Source organism: Thalassophryne amazonica, chromosome 6, assembly GCF_902500255.1.
Source record: "Thalassophryne amazonica chromosome 6, fThaAma1.1, whole genome shotgun sequence".
Lineage (NCBI taxonomy): Eukaryota > Metazoa > Chordata > Actinopteri > Batrachoidiformes > Batrachoididae > Thalassophryne > Thalassophryne amazonica.
The window spans coordinates 60,546,914-60,566,363 of NC_047108.1; the positions used below are offsets into that span (position 1 = coordinate 60,546,914).

Sequence of the window (19,450 nt, forward strand, 5' to 3'; positions counted from 1 at the left end):
ATTTTCTCGTTGATTTATTTGTCGTAAAGTCTTCTTGAAAACGTTTCAGTCCAGTTGGTTCTGGAAGTTTCTCAGAACGTCCGGAAGGTTGACGAACGTTCTGAAGGCACGTTGTGCTGACGTCATCACGTCTAACCCAGCGATTGGAAGATAGTGCAAGAGAAACCGCCTATTTGATCGGTCCAGCGCTGTAATTGGAGGAAAGGACCAGCAGAAAGCCCGAGAAGAAACCAGACCAAAATAAGGAAAATATAAAAACAGGACGATAAAGATGAGCGACATTCAGACTCACAACAGAACCATAGTTACATCTACAACTACAAGATCCAGACATCAAGAGACAAACTTCTTCCCCGTTTTCTCATCGATTAGCAGTAAGTTTTAACGATTTTTAGTCTTTGAATGTAAATTTCTCTGTTATAACTTATGCCTTTAACATGACATGGTTATTAATGTACTTATTTCTTCTTGTTTGGTATAAGTTAACATCCCATAAGTATTATTTCTCTGTCAGCGTCAGACCCCAATCCTCTGCAATATATGAAAGATCTTTTTTATGATAGTGTAGCTATTGTAGGTGTTTAAACTTTTAGAGTCTTTTTAGTCGTATTAATATGAAATAGCCACAACTAATTATGAATTGTGTTTCAAAAACACCAGATACTTTGTTAATTCATAATCAAACTCAATCAGACAATTATTTTATTGAATAATCATATTTTGTCTTTATGAATGAATATTTGTGTACAATGTAGAATTTTGCAAAAAAAAAAAAAAAAAAAGATAAAGAAAGAAAGAAGAATGTCCGTGATAGTTTACCAGATCCTCTGTCAATGTCTTTAAATGTTTCTCCTGTCCAAATCTGATCCTCATGTGTTTTAAAACACTTTTTTAGTTTAAAGTAAGCCTCCATTAAAAATAAAATAAAAAATAAAACTGTTGACTGACATCCTTTTGCTTGTTCAGGCACTTACAGATTTTGAAGTCAGTTAATAGCAGTAAGTGCTTTAACAAATTTATTTTACTCTTTCAATGTAGAGTAACTTCTGATTTTAACTAATGATAATAATTTATATGTTTATTAACATGACACATGGTTATTAGTGTATTTATTTCTTCTTGTTTGGTATAAGTTAACATCCGAGAATTATTTTTTTTCTCAGTCAGCTTTTAATATATCATATGGCCCTAATCCTCTGCAATATATAAACTTTAAGAAAATCTTTTTATTCATATTAATATGAAGAAGACACAGCAAATGATAAATTGTGGTTTTATAGGCAGCACCTACTTTGTTTATTCTTAATCAAACTCAGTCAGACAATACTGAATAATCATATTTTTCTTTGTGAATGAATATTTGTGTACAATGTAGAACTTCTGCAAAAAAAAAAAGATGAACAAAGAAAGAAGAATGTCCATGTACGTTTTCCAGATCATCTTTAAATGTGTTTTGTCCAAACCTGATCCCCAAGTGTTTTAAAACACTTTTAGTTTCAACTAAGACTCCAGAAAAAAAACAAAAAAAAAAAACTGAAGAAAACTGTTGTTGACTGTCATCTTTTGCTTGTTCAGGCACTTACAGATTTTGAAGTCACATTTGTGAAAGAATTTTTATTTCTAAACGCATTTTGCCTTTGTGTTTTCAGGTACCATATTTAAAACAAACGAATGTCTTCAGCTAAAGGCGTAGCTATCGGCATCGACCTGGGCACCACCTACTCATGTGTGGGGGTTTACCAGCATGGGAAAGTGGAAATCATCGCCAATGACCAGGGTAACAGGACCACTCCCAGCTATGTGGCATTCACCGACTCTGAGAGACTTATCGGGGACGCAGCCAAGAACCAGGTGGCTTTGAACCCCAGCAACACCGTGTTTGATGCCAAGCGACTGATTGGAAGAAAGTTTGATGACTCCCTGGTGCAGGCGGACATGAAGCACTGGCCGTTCAAGGTGGTTTCAGATGGAGGGAAGCCTAAAATCAAAGTGGAATACAAAGGGGAGGACAAGACCTTCTCCCCTGAGGAGATCTCCTCCATGGTCCTCGTGAAGATGAAGGAGACTGCTGAGGCCTACCTGGGACACAAGGTGTCCAATGCTGTCATCACAGTCCCAGCGTACTTCAATGACTCCCAGCGACAGGCAACTAAAGATGCAGGAGTCATTGCAGGACTGAACGTGCTGAGAATCATTAATGAGCCAACAGCAGCTGCCATCGCATATGGTCTGGACAAAAGCAAGGCAGGAGAACATAACGTCCTGATCTTTGACCTGGGTGGGGGCACCTTTGATGTGTCAATCCTGACAATTGAGGATGGTATCTTTGAGGTGAAAGCCACGGCGGGAGACACTCACCTGGGTGGAGAAGACTTTGACAACCGCATGGTGAACCACTTTGTGGAAGAGTTCAAGCGAAAATACAAGAAGGACATCAGCCAGAACAAGAGAGCGCTGAGGAGGCTGTGGACAGCATGTGAGAAAGCCAAGAGAACCCTGTCCTCCAGCTCCCAGGCCAACATTGAGATGACTCTTTGTTTGAGGGCATCGACTTCTACACGTCCATCACCAGGGCTTGCTTTGAGGAGCTGTGTTCAGACCTGTTCAGGGGAACATTGGAGCCGGTGGAGAAAGCACTGAGGGATGCCAAAATGGACAAGGCACAGATCCATGATGTCGTCCTGGTTGGAGGCTCCACCCGAATCCCCAAAATCCAGAAACTCCTGCAGGATTTCTTGAATGGCAGGGAGCTGAACAAGAGCATCAACCCAGATGAGGCGGTGGCTTATGGAGCTGCAGTCCAGGCTGCCATTCTCTCTGGTGATACCTCAGCAAAGTTCAGGACCTGCTGCTGCTGGATGTGACACCTTTGTCCCTGGGTATTGAGACGGCTGGAGGAGTTATGACATCCCTGATTAAACGCAACACCACCATCCCAACTAAACAAACTCAGACCTTCAGCACGTATTCCGACAACCAGCCCGGTGTTCTGATCCAGGTCTATGAAGGGGAACGAGCCATGACCAAGGACAACAATCTGCTGGGCAGGTTTGAGCTGACAGGAATCCCTCCTGCTCCTCGCGGGTCCCACAGATTGAGGTCACCTTTGACATTGATGCCAATGGCATTTTGAATGTGTCCGCTGTGGACAAAAGCACAGGCAAAGAGAACAAAATCACCATCACCAACGATAAGGGCCGACTGAGCAAAGAAGAGATCGAGAGGATGGTGCAGGATGCAGAAAAATACCAAGCTGAGGACGAGCTTCAGAGGGACAAAATTGCTGCTAAGAACTCGCTGGAGTCGTACATCTTCCATGTGAAGAGCACCTTGCAGGATGAGAACCTGAAGGGCCAAATCAGTGAAGAGGAGAAGAAGAAGCTGATGGAGATGTGTGACGAGACCACCAACTGGCTGGAGAACAACCAGCTGGCTGATAAAGACGAGTACCAACACAAGCAGAAAGAGCTGGAGAAAGTGTGGAACCTTGTTATCAGCAGGTTGTATCAGGGAGGAGCATCTGCACGCAGCTGTAGGGACCAGGCACGAGACGCTCCACAGGGACCTACAGTAGAAGAGGTGGACTAAAGAGACCCTTCAGATGGTCTATGAACACTGGATCTATTCTTTGCACATCTGCAGTCACACAGTAAAAGGACAGGCCTCACGTCTGAGACCAATAACCACACTACATTACAAACAGCTTCTGTCTCCATGATGGACATTTCCAAAAGACCTTTGCAGTAAACACAACTTCACATAGATTCTATTCTACACTTTACTAAAAGTGTCTCAGTCCATCCTTGGGTGTACAAGTGTTCTTATGATGACAATTTCTTGTCATGAAAGTGGCTGAAACCACAAAAATTGATTGTGTTCCATAAGAAAGAACCTTGATTCTGATTTATATTAATAAAACTCAGGATTTTTGTTTGTATATATTTGTAACATATTTTGTACTCATCGTTTTATGAGAACCTGTAATGATTTAAATGTTTCTTAACTTGATGCAGTTTGTCTCTTTTGTATTGCTGGTCACTGTAATAAAGATGACTGTAAATAAATTATTTGTCTTCTGATGATTTTTGTTCATCATTTTAATTCATTCAGAATATTGGGAGTATGGAACTTTTTGTTGCATTATTGGATTTTTCTGTGTCCTTGAAATCACATTTGAGAAATTAATATAAAAAAGCTCATCATTGTTAAAAATTTTCTACTTGTCAAATGAATGAATTTGACACTAAAAAGCACGTGGTTGCATCAATGTAGAATGTAAATATTTTAGTCATAGCCCCAACCCTGAATTTTAAACCTACATGTCATCACACTAAGCTTTTATTGTTTCACTGCACTAGAGTTTGTACTCAGGGGCTGGAGAGGGGGAGTATGTGACAAGAATAGTGGGATGTGATGAATTGGGTGCTTCCTTATAGCATGAGAATAATATAACAGCGTTTACTCTGTTGACTAATTTGCCAACATGTCCCATGATATTGCTACTTTTACTTAAGTAAAAGATCTGAGTACTTCTTCCAATACTGCTGTTTATGGACAACACTTAAAAACTTACAAAATGATTTGAATACATTTTATTTTGGAAGCAGGACTTGGGTTACGGGAGATTTTGTTAGATTTTGAACACTAATATTATTAATAATAACATAATATTCAATCATTCATCTTCAACCGCTTATCAGGAATGGGATTGCGGGGGCAACAGCTCCCGTAATGTGGATGGAAGTCTTCCAAGCTTTCAATAACATTTTATTATTTAAAAACATTATAATATGATTTATTAGATTCCTAAACTCATAATTATTTATTCATTAAATTATGATAATGTGTGGTCTGATCATCTGTGGTTTTGTTCTCAAAATATGAAGATGTAGACACTGATTTTATATTAGTTTGCATATTTTACTCGTATTTATCACTAGCTGTCCTGCTAGTCAGTAACTACCTGTCTGTCTATAAAACCAATAAAGAAACAGACAAGAGACATTCTACCAGAAATGTAGATTACCTTTCCTGGAAGTGTTTAGGATGAATGCAAAGGAAATTTGTATAATCCAAACAAATTAACACTGATAAAGTAGATGATTTCTGAGTTCTGTTGGAGAATATGTCATAGGATCTCAGATTTTTTTTTTTTTGGTAAATAATAGGTTAATTATCACAAAACATTTAAATATGCAGGTAAACATTTAGCAAGCTGTTCTGCTCAAAAATGACTCATGTTTCACACAGACATGTCAGGAGCAGCAACACATCTGTCAGTCCCCTCGCCCCACTTCAACCAGCCCAGGAAGCCCTGATGTGAGCTGTGTGTTGAATTCCTTGATGGTGATGGTCAAGCAGATAAGCGTTAGGCTTGAGAACAGAGGATCCTTGGTTCGAATCCCAGCCTGACAAGACAATCACTAAGGGCCCTTGGACAAGGTCCTTGATCCCCTAGTTGCTCACGGTGTGTAGTGAGCGCCTTGTTTGGCAGCACCCTGACATTGGGGTGAATATGAGGCATTATTGTAAAGCGCTTTGTGCGTCTGATGCAGATGGAAAAGCGTGATATAATTGCAATCCATTTATTATCGAAAAAAACAGACACAAAGAATAAAAAATATTCTTAAATGAAAAAAAGACTGTAGTTTTTATTTATTTCAGAATTACTTTAATGGTTTAAAAAGTATCAGCTTTCACTAAAATATAATGTTTGGCCAGTAGTTTGGAACAATCAACAGGGAACATTTCTAGCGTGTGCAGACTGGGTGAAGTCAGAGAAATGTTTACATTTTTTGGAAATCAGAAGATTAAATTGCAACAACCACATAGCCTCATATATGTTTTTGTCAGTCTCGAGTATCAGTCTTGCAGCAAACAATTGAATTTAAATGAATTTCATTGTATTTTCAGTGCTTATCCTACCAAATAACTGTCAAATCACATTTTTCTTTTCACACATATGAGATTCATAGTCAAAAACATCAATAAAATGCATAGTATTATGTAAAACACCATCAAAATTTTCAATACCGGTTTTATGGTTGGGTACAGGCGCAGTAAGATTCCTTTTCATGGGGCCCAAAATCCCCGGTGGTGCCCCTGTTAGCAATAAATATATAAAATATGCAAGCTAATATAAAATCTACATCTCCTTCATAATTTAATGAATGAATAAATTGAGTTTTGGAAGTCGATAAACTTCCTTGACCCAACTCCCGCTACCACGATAAAATTTATTTAAATCATTTTGTAAGCTTTAAGTGTTGTCCATCAACAGTAGCAGTGGAAGAAGTACTCAGATATTTTACTTAAGTAAAAGTAGCAATATTTATCAAAATAATGGGACACATTTGCAAATTAGTCAACAGACTAAATGTTATTACATTATTTTCATGCTATAAAAAAGCACCCAGTTCATCACATCTCACCATTTCTGTCACATACCCCCCCCCAAAAAATTAAATAAATAATGCAGAGATGGCAGCACCAAAATATCCAAATTGCAATGAATAAAAATTGAAATACAGTCTCGAGTGCAGTGAAATCATGAAAGCTTACTGTCATGATATTGAGCTTTATAGATTCTATTAGTTTGTAACTGGGTTTCATCAATGTGATATCTGCTCTCACATTCAGCCAATGAAGAGAAACCAGTACAGGTCAGATTTGTCAAATTCCCTCTGGTTAAAATTCAGTAGCATTCAAGATGTTTAAAATTTATCTGTGTGATAGAATGAATAACTTCCTCTAATGGTAGAATAACTGTGTAAAAACATGGAATTTCGCAAGGTGTTTCTTTTGGAATATAAATAGATTTGCACTGACCTGGCTGAGGTACGGCTAAAATATTTACAACATTCTCGATAGATATTAAATAATAAAAATACCAAAATAATGAAGATTGTTCTGCTGTGTTTTGTGTCAAATTCTTCAGATTCTTTCATTTGAGGAATAGAAATGTTTAACATTGATGAGCTTTTCATATTAACCACCGTGTTAGTGTGATTTCAAGGACCCAGAAAACCCCAATAATGCCACAAAACGTCTGACTGCCTCAAATTCTGAATGATTAAAATGATAAACAAAAATAGTCAGAAGACAAATAATTTATTGACAGTCATCTTTTTGCAGTGTCCAGCAAAACAAAAGAGACAAACTGCATCAAGTTAAGAAACATTTAAGTCATTACAGCTTCTCATAAAAAGATGAGGAAAAAATGTTACAAACATATCAACAAAAAATCCAAAAAACTTTAAGTTCAGAATCAAAGTTCTTTCTTCTCCCATGTGTGTTATGACAATCAATTTTTGTGGTTTCAGCCACTTCATTAGACGAAATTGTCATCATAAGAACACTTGTACACACAAGGATGGACTGAGACACTTTAGTAAAGTTGTTTTTTTTTATATCAACAAACAAAGCTTACAGGCTTATAACGCTTTCACAATAATTTGAGCAGCCATTTGTAAAATCAAAAAGAAACAATGCAAAAACAAACAGCCAACACATTAAGGGTACCACCGAGGTAAAGACAAATCTATCATGTTGTCATAAAGCCATAATGCGTTCTTATTTTTACAGATTTTTAAAGAGTCCTTAAGGGAAGACATTTCTTAAAAAAAACACTAAAGGCAGGTTTGTTATTTCCAAATTAACATTTATGTCAAAAGAATTTTGCCGTGATAAGCAGGTTATTAATTGTAACCTCTTTTTTCTTGTTTTGCAATATAACAACCGAATTTACGCCTGTATAATTCAAAGACAGGATACTCAAGTTATACTGTTTAGCCCATGAACAAAACTGTCCCCAGAAAAGTTTTGTAAAAATACTGGTAAAAAAAGAGATGTTCTTCTGTTCTATATTTTTGTTACAAAATTCATTCATTGTCAGCAATATTGAATTTGGAATGTAAAAATTCTTTACAGGGATAAATGTTGTTAATAATCTTAAAGTGAACTTCTTTGGCTTTGGGTGGGATCAGAAATTTAACATAATTGCATCTAATGCTTCTAACATCTTGACTACTCAATCCTAATAATTCTTTCTTCTAAGAGATAAGGAAAAAAATTAATTGGTGAGGGAAGTTTGAAGAAAATTGTGATTACATGTTTGTCCACAAGGAGGCAGTATTAGACCAAAAAGAGAGTGCAAAGAAGGGACAAGTGTGTTTTTAAAAGGGAACCTCTCAAAGCGCAGATAAAAGCTTGTGGGATGGCATTATAACATCATTAACTGTTGAACCGTCCAAACAATGTTGTATTGATGGGTAACTCTGGAAAGTTGAGAAAGTTCCCTCTCACATCCATTAAATGCAGTATCGACCAGATTCCCTTTCATACCAACATTAAAATAGACATGATTTGCTTTGTTATAACGATATATCTGTTGTTCCATATTGGTGTGTCATGAAGGGTGAAGTTATGTTTAATATTAATTTCCAGTATTGTAAAACTTGTTCATGAAATTTGGACAGTTTTATGGGTAATTTGGATGATTCGAAATTGCACTGTAAAAGAAAATTGGATGCTGCCTACATTTGAGAATATTTTGGATGGGAGATTAACCATAAAGAATCTATACGAGTCAAGAAATTTTGTAGCCACCATAATTTTAGGGCCCCTTTCATAGGGGCAAAATCAATTGCATTAAGGCTGTTGTGAAGTGACGTGACACGGACCCACAACAGGGGGCGTTAATGAACGGACAATGGATAAGCCAAAAAGTAACAATTTAATGTTGTGAATCGCACAACAACGTACAGACAATACAATATGGTGGACTGTCAATCATACACCAGGTGACGTGTGGGCAGCTCGACGATAGAAGACGCCTGGAGAGAGAAGAGCTGGATCCCCACACAGCTTCCACCACCAACGGAGCTGAGAACACCGGAGCCGCCAAGCCCTGCGCCCCAGGTGGCCGCTGTCTTCAGCAGTCAGACCCGTTACTGCTGGCAGAGAACAGAGACGTCCAGATGAGTGTGAGTTCGCACACTCAGTAATCCCACAGTCTGTATTAAGTAAAGGAGGGAAAACCTCCACCTCCAATCACACACACTCGTGCAGCTCCTGGTCAAACCACTTATCTGAGTTGGGATGTGAGGCGAAGCCGTCGCTGTCACACCAAACGCCAATCCTCCAGATAAGGAAACACTCCAGGAAAATGGCTGCAAATAGAAGTTCCAGTTATTACACACACAGTGTTAGTCAGCAGAGAAATTACCTGAATGGTAGTTGATTTCTCGGCGAGGAGGTGGAGTTGCAGTCCGGTCTTTGTAGTGGTGGTGATGGTGACAGCTGTGTTGATTGATGACAGCTGTCACCTCCAGCAAAGCCGATGCCCTCTCGTGCTTGAAGCCCGCACTTCAAGCAGGGCGCCATCTTGTGGTGGTGGGCCAGCAGTACCTCCTCTTCAGCGGCCCACACAACAAAGGCCACCTCCTCAAGAGATTTCACAATATCATTCTTCCATATATAATGATGTCGATTTTCCAGATGAAATTGAAATTGTTTTGATTGATTTGTTTAATCACAGACTGTGGAATATTTAAAGAGTATGCACGGTAAATAATTCTAGAGAGGCCTTCCATTTTAGAGAGCATCAGTCTACCGAAGATGGAGAGATCTCTCTGTAGCCATGTGTTTAAAATAGCTTTACTCTTTTTAATAGTGTTATCAAAATTGTTTTTATGCTTTGTTCTTGGTTTTTGGAAATAGTAATTCCTAAATATTTAACTTGATTTTAACTGGTATGCTATATAGCATTGTCTGTGGGCAATCATGGATGGGCATTCATTCACATTTATCAATGTTTAAATAAAGACCAGATGCTTCTGAAAAGCGTGTTACTATTGTAGAGCTATTGGTATTTGTGCTTCATTTTTAAAGAAAAGAGTAGTATCATCTGCAAGCTGACTTATAGTTAGTATCTTCCCCATGACATCAATTTTTTTTTTTTTTTTAAGTCTTCACAGTGTTTTAACCATAATGCAGCCTTGCCGGATGCCTCTTTTCACATCGAAATGTTTACAGGTCCCAAAAGGGAGTAAAACAGAACTATTATGTCAGTGTATACATTTGAATTATTTCACAGAAAGAAGCCCCAAACCCAAAGTGACGTAAGGTATCCAAAATAAACTAATGTTCCACACGGTCAAAAGCCTTGCAAAAGTCCAAGAAAAGAATGAAACCCTCATCAATGTTGTCACAATAATCTAATAAATCTCCGCACTAGCCTTGAATTACTATAGATAGAGCGACCTCTGAGAAAGCCAGATTGAGATTCGCTGCTAATCTGTGAGACGCCTTTTTGAGCCTGTTAGCAATGACATGAGCAAACAATTTATAATCTACATTGAGCAATGTTATTGGGTCTGAGGGTGCTCAAATATTTTTTGTCCTTACCACTTTTGGGGATCAGTGAGATGAGACCTTGTTTCATTGTGGTCATCAGGAATTTGTTTTTAGTGCATTCCTGTATAGCAAAGAAAAAAGGTCTTTTATGTCTTCCCAAAGTGTTTAAAAAAAGTCTGAGGAGAGGCCATCCTGGTCAGGAGATTTCCTTAAAGAGAGTTGTTTAACTGCATCATCCAGTTAAAACATTTCAAAGTCAGAGTCACACATATTCTTAAAGTCCAGGGAGATGGATGGAATGTTGTGTTTTATACTGTCCAGAAGAGAAGCGTCACTAATGGAGGTCGAAGGAGTGTAAAGACTAAATTGGTAGACCTCATCAGAAATTACTTTTGGGTCCATGCATTCCATTCCATTGATAATGAGACTGTTGATCAGATTCCTCTCCTGTCTTCTCCTTTCCAGACCGCAGAAATAAGATGTGTTTCTCCTCGCCTTCTTTGATCCATTTGGCTCTCGATCTGAAAGCTCCTTAGCTTTCCTTGCGCTCAGTTCATCCAGTTTGGATTTTAGATTTATGAAGGCAAGCTTTGTCCGAGTCCAACATTGGGGTTTGTTTAATCATCCAAATCTGTATTAGTTTAAGTTCTTTTTCCCTTAAGACACTTATAGCAAAGTGCAAAAAAGAATTTATGTCTATGTTTGTAGTTTTGAGTTTTGTGTCATGTGACTCTTGTCAGGAGCTTATTTCCGGTTATTTGAGTTTTGTGCCATTTATCTCTTTTTTTCCTCTTTGATTTATATGTCGTGAAATCATCTTAAAGCGTTTCAGTCCAGTTGGTTCTGGAAGTTTCTCAGAACGTCCGGAAGGTTGTCGAACGTTCTGAATGCACGTTGTGCTGACGTCATCACGTCAAGCCCAACGATTGGAAGAGAGTGCAAGAGGAACCGCCTATTTGATTCGATTCAGCGCTGTGATGTGGAGGAAGTACCAGCAGAAAGCCCGAGAAGAAACCAGACCAAAATAAAAAAATATAAAAAGAGGACGATAAAGATAAGCGACATTCGACTGGAACAGAACCAGAACTAGAACTAACAAGATCCAGACATCAAGAAACAAACTTCTCTTCACCGCTTTCTCATCGATTAATAGCTGTAAGTGCTTTAAACAAATTTATTTTACTGTTTAAATGTAGTAACTTCTGATTTTAACTAATGATATTTATATGTTTATTAACATGACACATGGTTATTAGTGTATTTATTTCTTCTTGTTTGGTATAAATTAACATCTGAGATTTATTATTTTTGTCAGTCAGCTTCTATCATATGACCCTAATCCTCTGCAATATATAAACTTTGAGAAAATCTTTTTAGTAATATTAATATGAAATAGACACAGCAAATTATAAATTGTGGTTTTATAGGCAGCACCTACTTTGTTTATTCTTATCAAACTCAGTCAGACAATACTGAATAATCATATTTTTCTTTGTGAATGATATTTGTGTATAATGTAGAATTTCTACAAATAAAAAAAAAAGATGAACAAAGAAAGAAGAATGTTTCCCCCAAGTGTTTTAAAACACTTTTAGTTTCAACTAAGACTCCAGAAAAAAACAAAACAAAACAAAACTGAAGAAAACTGTTGTTGACTGTCATCTTTTGCTTGTTCAGGCACTTACAGATTTTGAAGTCACAGCTTTGAAAGAATTTTATAGTTCTAAACGCATTTTGCCTTTGTGTTTTCAGGTACCATATTTAAACAAACGAAATGTCTTCAGCTAAAGGCGTAGCTATCGGCATCGACCTGGGCACCACCTACTCATGTGTGGGGGTTACCAGCATGGGAAAGTGGAAATCATCACCAATGACCAGGGGTAACAGGACCACTCCAGCTATGTGCATTCACCGACTCTGAGAGACTTATCGGGGACGCAGCCAAGAACCAGGTGGCTTTGAACCCCAGCACACCGTGTTTGATGCCAAGCGACTGATTGGAAGAAAAGTTGATGACTCCCTGGTGCAGGCGGACATGAAGCACTGGCCGTTCAAGGTGGTTTCAGATGGAGGGAAGCCTAAAATCAAAGTGGAATACAAAGGGAGGACAACACCTTCTCCCCTGAGGAGATCTCCTCCATGGTCCCTTTGTGAAGATGAAGGAGACCGCTGAGGCCTACCTGGGACACAAGGTTCCAATGCTGTCATCACAGTCCCAGCGTACTTCAATGACTCCCAGCGACAGGCAACTAAAGATGCAGGAGTCATTGCAGGACTGAACGTGCTGAGAATCATTAATGAGCCAACAGCAGCTGCCATCGCATATGGTCTGGACAAAAGAAAGGCAGGAGACATAACGTCCTGATCTTTGACCTGGGTGGGGGCAACCTTTGATGTGTCAATCCTGACAATTGAAGATGGTATCTTTGAGGTGAAAGCCACGGCAGGAGACACTCACCTGGGTTGAGAAGACTTTGACAACCGCATGGTGACCACTTTGTGGAAGAGTTCAAGCGAAAACACAAGAAGGACATCAGCCAGAACAAGAGAGCGCTGAGGAGGCTGAGGACAGCATGTGAGAAAGCCAAGAGAACCCTGTCCTCCAGCTCCCAGGCCAACATTGAGATCGACTCTTTGTTCGAGGGCATCGACTTCTACACGTCCATCACCAGAGCTCGCTTTGAGGAGCTGTGTTCAGACCTGTTCAGGGGAACATTGGAGCCGGTGGAGAAAGCACTGAGGGATGCCAAAATGGACAAGACACAGATCCATGATGTCGTCCTGGTTGGAGGCTCCACTCGAATCCCCAAAATCCAGAAACTCCTGCAGGATTTCTTGAATGGCAGGGAGCTGAACAAGAGCATCAACCCAGATGAGGCGGTGGCTTATGGAGCTGCAGTCCAGGCTGCCATTCTCTATGGTGATACCTCAGGCAAAGTTCAGGACCTGCTGCTGCTGGATGTGACACCTTTGTCCCTGGTATTGAGACGGCCGGAGGAGTCATGAACATCCTGATTAAACGCAACACCACCATCCAACTAACAAACTCAGACCTTCAGCACATATTCCGACAACCAGCCCAGTGTTCTGATCCAGGTCTATGAGGGGAACGAGCCATGACCAAGGACAACAATCTGCTGGGCAGGTTTGAGCTGACAGGAATCCCTCCTCTCCTCGCGGGGTCCCACAGATTGAGGTCACCTTTGACATTGATGCCAATGGCATTTTGAATGTGTCCGCTGTGGACAAAAGCACCGCAAAGAGAACAAAATCACCATCACCAACGATAAGGGCCGACTGAGCAAAGAAGAGATCGAGAGGATGGTGCAGGATGCAGAAAAATACCAAGCTGAGGACGAGCTTCAGAGGGACAAAATTGCTGCTAAGAACTCGCTGGAGTCGTACGTCTTCCATGTGAAAAGCACCTTGCAGGATGAGAAGCTGAAGGGCCAAATCAGTGAAGAGGAGAAGAAGAAGCTGATGGAGACGTGTGACGAGACCATCAACTGGCTGGAGAACAACCAGCTGGCTGATAAAGACGAGTACCAACACAAGCAGAAGAGCTGGAGAAAGTGTGGAACCTTGTTATCAGCAGGTTGTATCAGGGAGGAGCATCTGCACGCAGCTGTAGGGACCAGGCACGAGACGCTCCACAGGGACCTACAGTAGAAGAAGTGGACTAAAGAGACCCTTCAGATGGTCTATGAACACTGGATCTATTCTTTGCACATCTGCAGTCACACAGTAAAAGGACAGGCCTCACGTCTCTGAGACCAATAACCACACTACATTACAAACAGCTTCTGTCACATAGATTCTATTCTGCACTTTACTAAAAGTGTCTCAGTCCATCCTTGTGTGTACAAGTGTTCTTATGATGATGATTTTTTTTGTCATGAAACTGGCTGAAACCACAAAAATTGATTGTGTTTCATAAGAAAGAACCTTGATTCTGATTTATATTAACAAAACTCAGGATTTTTGTTTGTATTTATTTGTAACATATTTGTACTCATCGTTTTATGAGAACCTGTAATGATTTAAATGTTAACTTGATGCAGTTTGTCTCTTTTGTATTGCTGGTCACTGCAATAAAGATGACTGTAAATAAATTATTTGTCTTCTGATGATTTTTGTTCATCATTTTAATTCATTCAGAATATTTGGAGTATGGAACTTTTTGTTGCATTATTGGGGTTTTCTGGGTCCTTGACACTAAAAACAGCAAAAACAATCTTCGTTTATTGGAAGGGTAGGGGGAGATTGCAGAGGGGGAGTATGTGACAGGAATAGTGGGATGTGATGAACTGGGTGCTTTCCTTATAGCATGAGAATAATATAAGTTTTACTCTTTTTTGCCAACATGTCCCATTATATTGCAACTTTTATTTAACCCTTAAGCCGTTCTAGAGCCCTTTACAACACTCAAAGTGACCAAAGTGCTTTACAACAAAATTTAAAAACAAAACATGATAAAACAAATATCCAACATAAAACCATTACAAAAACAGTTATAACAAAAAATGCATAAAAACATTTAATAGCATAAAATCAAGCGCCATCATGCTACTGAGTGTTAAAAGCCAGCCTGAACAATGGCGTCTTGAGCCTGGACTTAAAAAGCTCTAAGTCAGAGATGATTCTCATTTCAGGGGCAATTTATTCCAAAGTTTGGGCCCAGCAACAGAGAAGGCCCGATCACCCCAGCGTTTAGACCTGGACCTGGGCACCTCCAGTAAAATCTGATTTACAGACCTCAAAGAACCTGTTTGAGACCCGAGGATGCAAAAGCTCAGTCAAATAAGGAGGGGCCAGGCCATTAAGGGCTTTAAGACAAACATCAAATTTTAAAATCAACTCTAAAAGAGACTAGAAGCCAGTGCAAATTAAAAGAACTAGGGTGATGTGCTGACGTTCTTGATATGTTTGTTAAAAATCGGCTGCAGCATTTGCACCCAGCTGGAGCGACTCAGAGATGTCTGAGGAACTCCGACAAAAGGGCATTACAATAGTCAATTCTAGAGCTGATAAAAGCGTGGATAGTTTTTTCAAGGTCAGTGTGGTTTAAAAATGGTTAACCTTAGATAAAAGACGCAACTGATAAAAACTTGTTCTTACCACGCTGTCAATTTGTTTGTCAAATCTAAAAGAATTGTCAAATACCACCCCAAGATTTCTTACTATAGGTTTCAAAGACGCAGACAATAACCAGAACCTAGAAGAGCAGGGTCACCACACAAAATGTATCAGTTTTGTCCTCGTTCAAATGAAGGAATTTTTCTGTAACCACAGCTTTATATCAGCCATGCAGTCTGACAAACGTTTGATAGCGTCATTTGTATGTGAAGACACTGGCAGACAAATCCGCAGGTTATCTGCACAGCAGTGAAACACATGTTAAGTCTCTCCATAATGGAGCCCAGTGGTAACATATAGAGACAAAACAAAATGGGTGTTGTGAAAAGTGTAGCAACACGGACCCACAACAGAAATGAAATGAACGGACAATGGACTAAGCCAAATATAACAATTTAATGTTGTGAATGTGCACAACAGAGCAACAGACAACACAATTGAGATCAACAGTCAAATAAGTTACGGTGGTGTGTGAGCAGGCTCGAGGATAGGAGACGCCCGTCCAGAAAAGAGCCGGATCCCACACGCCTTCCACTCCACCGGACCTGAAGGCAATCCTGGAGCCACCAAGCACTGGGTCCCCAGGTGGCCACTGCCTCCGGCTGTCAGATCGGGTACTGCTGGCAGGAAGAACAGACAGGTGATGGTGGGTGTGTGAACACCCAGCAAACAGTTCAACATAAAGGTGGAAAGCACCTCCACCTCTCAATCACGGAGCTTGTACAGATCCTGAAGTAACACTTAAACAGTCTGCAAACTCAGAATAATGTCAGTCAGCACAGAAGTAAAAACGTTACCACTGTATGATACCAAAGGCTGAGACGTTTATTTATCGGTAGACGATTTCTCGGCAGTGAGGTGAAGATGCTGCCCGGCTCTTATGGAGGTGTGGATGATGATGATGATGAGTGACAGCTGGTGTTGTTGATGAGTGACAGCTGCCACTCCCGGTGCTTCCGGCGCCCTCACGTGCCTGAAGCCCGCATTTCAGGCAGGACGCCCTCTGGTGGTGGGCCAGCAGTACCTCCTCTTCAGCGGCCCACACAACAGTACCACCCCCTCAACGGGCGCCTCCTGGCGCCCGACCAGGCTTGTCCGGGTGACAGGAGTAGAAGTCGGCCAGGAGGGCCGGGTCCAGGATGAAGCTCCTCTTCACCCAGGAGCGCTCTTCGGGTCCATAACCCTCCCAGTCCACGAGATACTGGAACCCCCGGCCCTTACGACGGACGTCCAGGAGCTGGCGAACTGTCCACACAGGCTCCCCGTTGATGATCCGGGCAGGAGCCGGCACCGGTCCGGGGGCACAGAGGGAAGAGGTGTGGTGAGGCTTGATCCGGGAGACATGAAATACTGGATGGATCCACAGTGAAGCTGGTAGCCTCAGCTTCAACGCGACAGGACTGAGGACCTTAATGATGGGGAAAGGGCCGATGTACCGATCCTTCAGTTTGTGAGATTCCACCTGTAATGGGATGTCCTCTGTTGACAGCCAAACCTCCTGCACGGGCTGGTATGCAGGGGCCGGGGAACGCCGGCGGTCTGCATGGGCCTTGGCCCTCGTCTGGGCTTTGAGCAGGGCAGAGCGGGCAGAGCGCCACACCCAACGGCACCGCCTCAGATAGGCCTGGACCGAGGGCACCCCGACCTCTCCCTCCACTACCGGGAACAATGGGGGCTGGTACCCCAAGCACACCTCAAACTGGGGAGAGGCCGGTGGCAGACGAGACTTGACTGTTGTGTGCGTACTCGATCCAGGCCAGATGGTTGCTCCAGGCCGTCGGGTGCGCCGAGGTCACACAGCGAAGGGCCTGTTCCAATTCCTGGTTGGCCCGCTCTACCTGTCCATTGGTCTGGGGATGGTACCCGGACGAGAGGCTCACGGAGGCCCCCAGTTCTCTACAGAAACTCCTCCAGACTTGCGAGGAGAACTGGGCACCACGGTCAGAGACGACATCGGATGGAATACCATGCAGACGCACGACGTGGTGGACCAGGAGGTCTGCGGTCTCCTGGGCTGTCGGGAGCTTCGGGAGGGCCATGAGTGGGCCGCCTTGGAGAACCGGTCCCACTATCGTGAGGATGGTGGTCATGCCCTGGGACGGCGGGAGGCCTGTGACGAAGTCCAGGCCGATGTGGGACCAGGGGCAGTGGGGCACAGGTAACGGCTGGAGGAGACCCTGTGCCTGTTGGTGGTCTGCCTTTCCCCAGCGGTTGAAGAAGTAATAATCCTGTTGCGAGAAGGTGGGGCGGGAGGCTTACTGACAGGTGGGGGAGCAAGAACGTCAAAAAGAATTGGCAAATGATCTGAAATGGGAGTGTCTGATATTTCTGTAAGAGACACTGTGAGCCCATGAGTGATAATCAAGTCCAGAGTGTGTCCAGCATTATGGGTTGGTTTATCCACAATCTGAGTTAAATCGAAATTTGTCAGAAGACGTATAAGTGAGTGGCCACCTGATTGGACTGGCAACAAACGTGGATATTAAAATCTCCACAGATTAGAATGTGATCATATTTGGGGACCAACTCAGCTAAGAACTCACTTTTACGTTGTCATAAAAGAATCAAATTGTATTTTTTTATTCATATATTAATAATAATAATCGCAACAACAACAATAATAGTAATCACTGCTTCGATTGGTTCAAGGTTCAAAGCAAAGCTGCGTGGCAGAAAAGTTGATTACAGACCCGCTGCAGGTCTGTAATCAATGTAGAGAAATTATCATTTTCCTGACAAACACCCCCCAAGTGCGCAACTGCACTTGCGAACAACGCTGTGCGCCACACCGAAAATAAACTGGGCATGTATTGTAGGCCTAAACACTAGTCACACCAAATCCGGATAGAGTACAAAGTCCTCAGTGGTCCCTCGTTTATCGCGGGAGTTACCTTCTCCGCATTCACACCACACCGGGCGCTACGCGAGCGACTGCAGCCACAGGTTGCCATGTAATCCCTATGTAAGGATGCGTATTGGCGCCAAACGGCACAGCGCGACGCGAGTGAAGCGATTTTGAGCATTTTGCCCGTTTGTGGCGCGATATTGCATCATGTCACGTCGTGTTGCCCTCCTCCCCAAGTTGAAAAATCTGAACTTTTTCGTCTTGTCGCGCCGCGATGACCAATCAGGGACTGAATATGTAGTGATGTGGAGATGTCTGGAGTTTGACTGAAGATGTGAACATGTCCTGTCTCTGGTAGCAGCCTGTGAGCAGGACTTATGTCTCTTTTGTCCTTTATTTCACAATCATGACAGTTTTTGGAGCGAGCAGCAGCACCACAGCAGCGGGGAGAGGAGTTTCTTTTTCTTTACGTGCACGCGAGGGTCCATGGAGATTATTTTACTTATTAACTACACAGATGTATAATAAAGCAAATGGTGACTGGTTTCTAAAGACAATTATGACAGAGTTTTTTTGGGAAAGAGCGAGGAGCAGCAAGCAGCAAGCCGCAGAGTTTCTTTCTTTCTTTTTTTTTACGTGAGCGCGCGAGCGAATCATCTGTGCGGAGAATATTTTATTAATTAACTACACAGATGTATAATAAAACAAATGGTGACTGGTTTCTAAACACAATTATGACAGTTTTTTGGGGGAAAGCGAGCTGCAGCAAGCAGCGGAGTTTCTTTTTTTTTTATTGTTTACATGTGTGCAGGTGAACGGGACAGTTGGTCCTCAAACTGGGTCCCGTAGAGGCGGAAGGACCGCGGAAAGCGGCCGTCATCCAGACGCAGCTCCTGCAGCAAATAATGATACTCTCTGTATTGGGAGCTTTTCACAACAACTCGCTCCGTGTGATCAAGGTCCGTCATGATGACTTGACGCTGAGCGGAATGGAAGCTCCTCCTATTTGATGACGCACCGAGGCGAATTTTCGCAACGAAAGTCCACCCAAGCAGAGCGACACACCGGGCGAAGGAGGCGCGTCCGTCGCCACGCGACCCCCGTGAATTTGTA

At 41.7% G+C, this 19,450-nt stretch overlaps 2 pseudogenes; both read left to right on the plus strand.

Moving 5' to 3' along the window:
* Positions 1-315: 315 nt before the first annotated feature.
* LOC117512254 lies at positions 316-13,293 on the plus strand (annotated as a pseudogene).
* LOC117512252 lies at positions 1,656-14,075 on the plus strand (annotated as a pseudogene).
* The last annotated feature ends 5,375 nt before the right edge of the window (positions 14,076-19,450 follow it).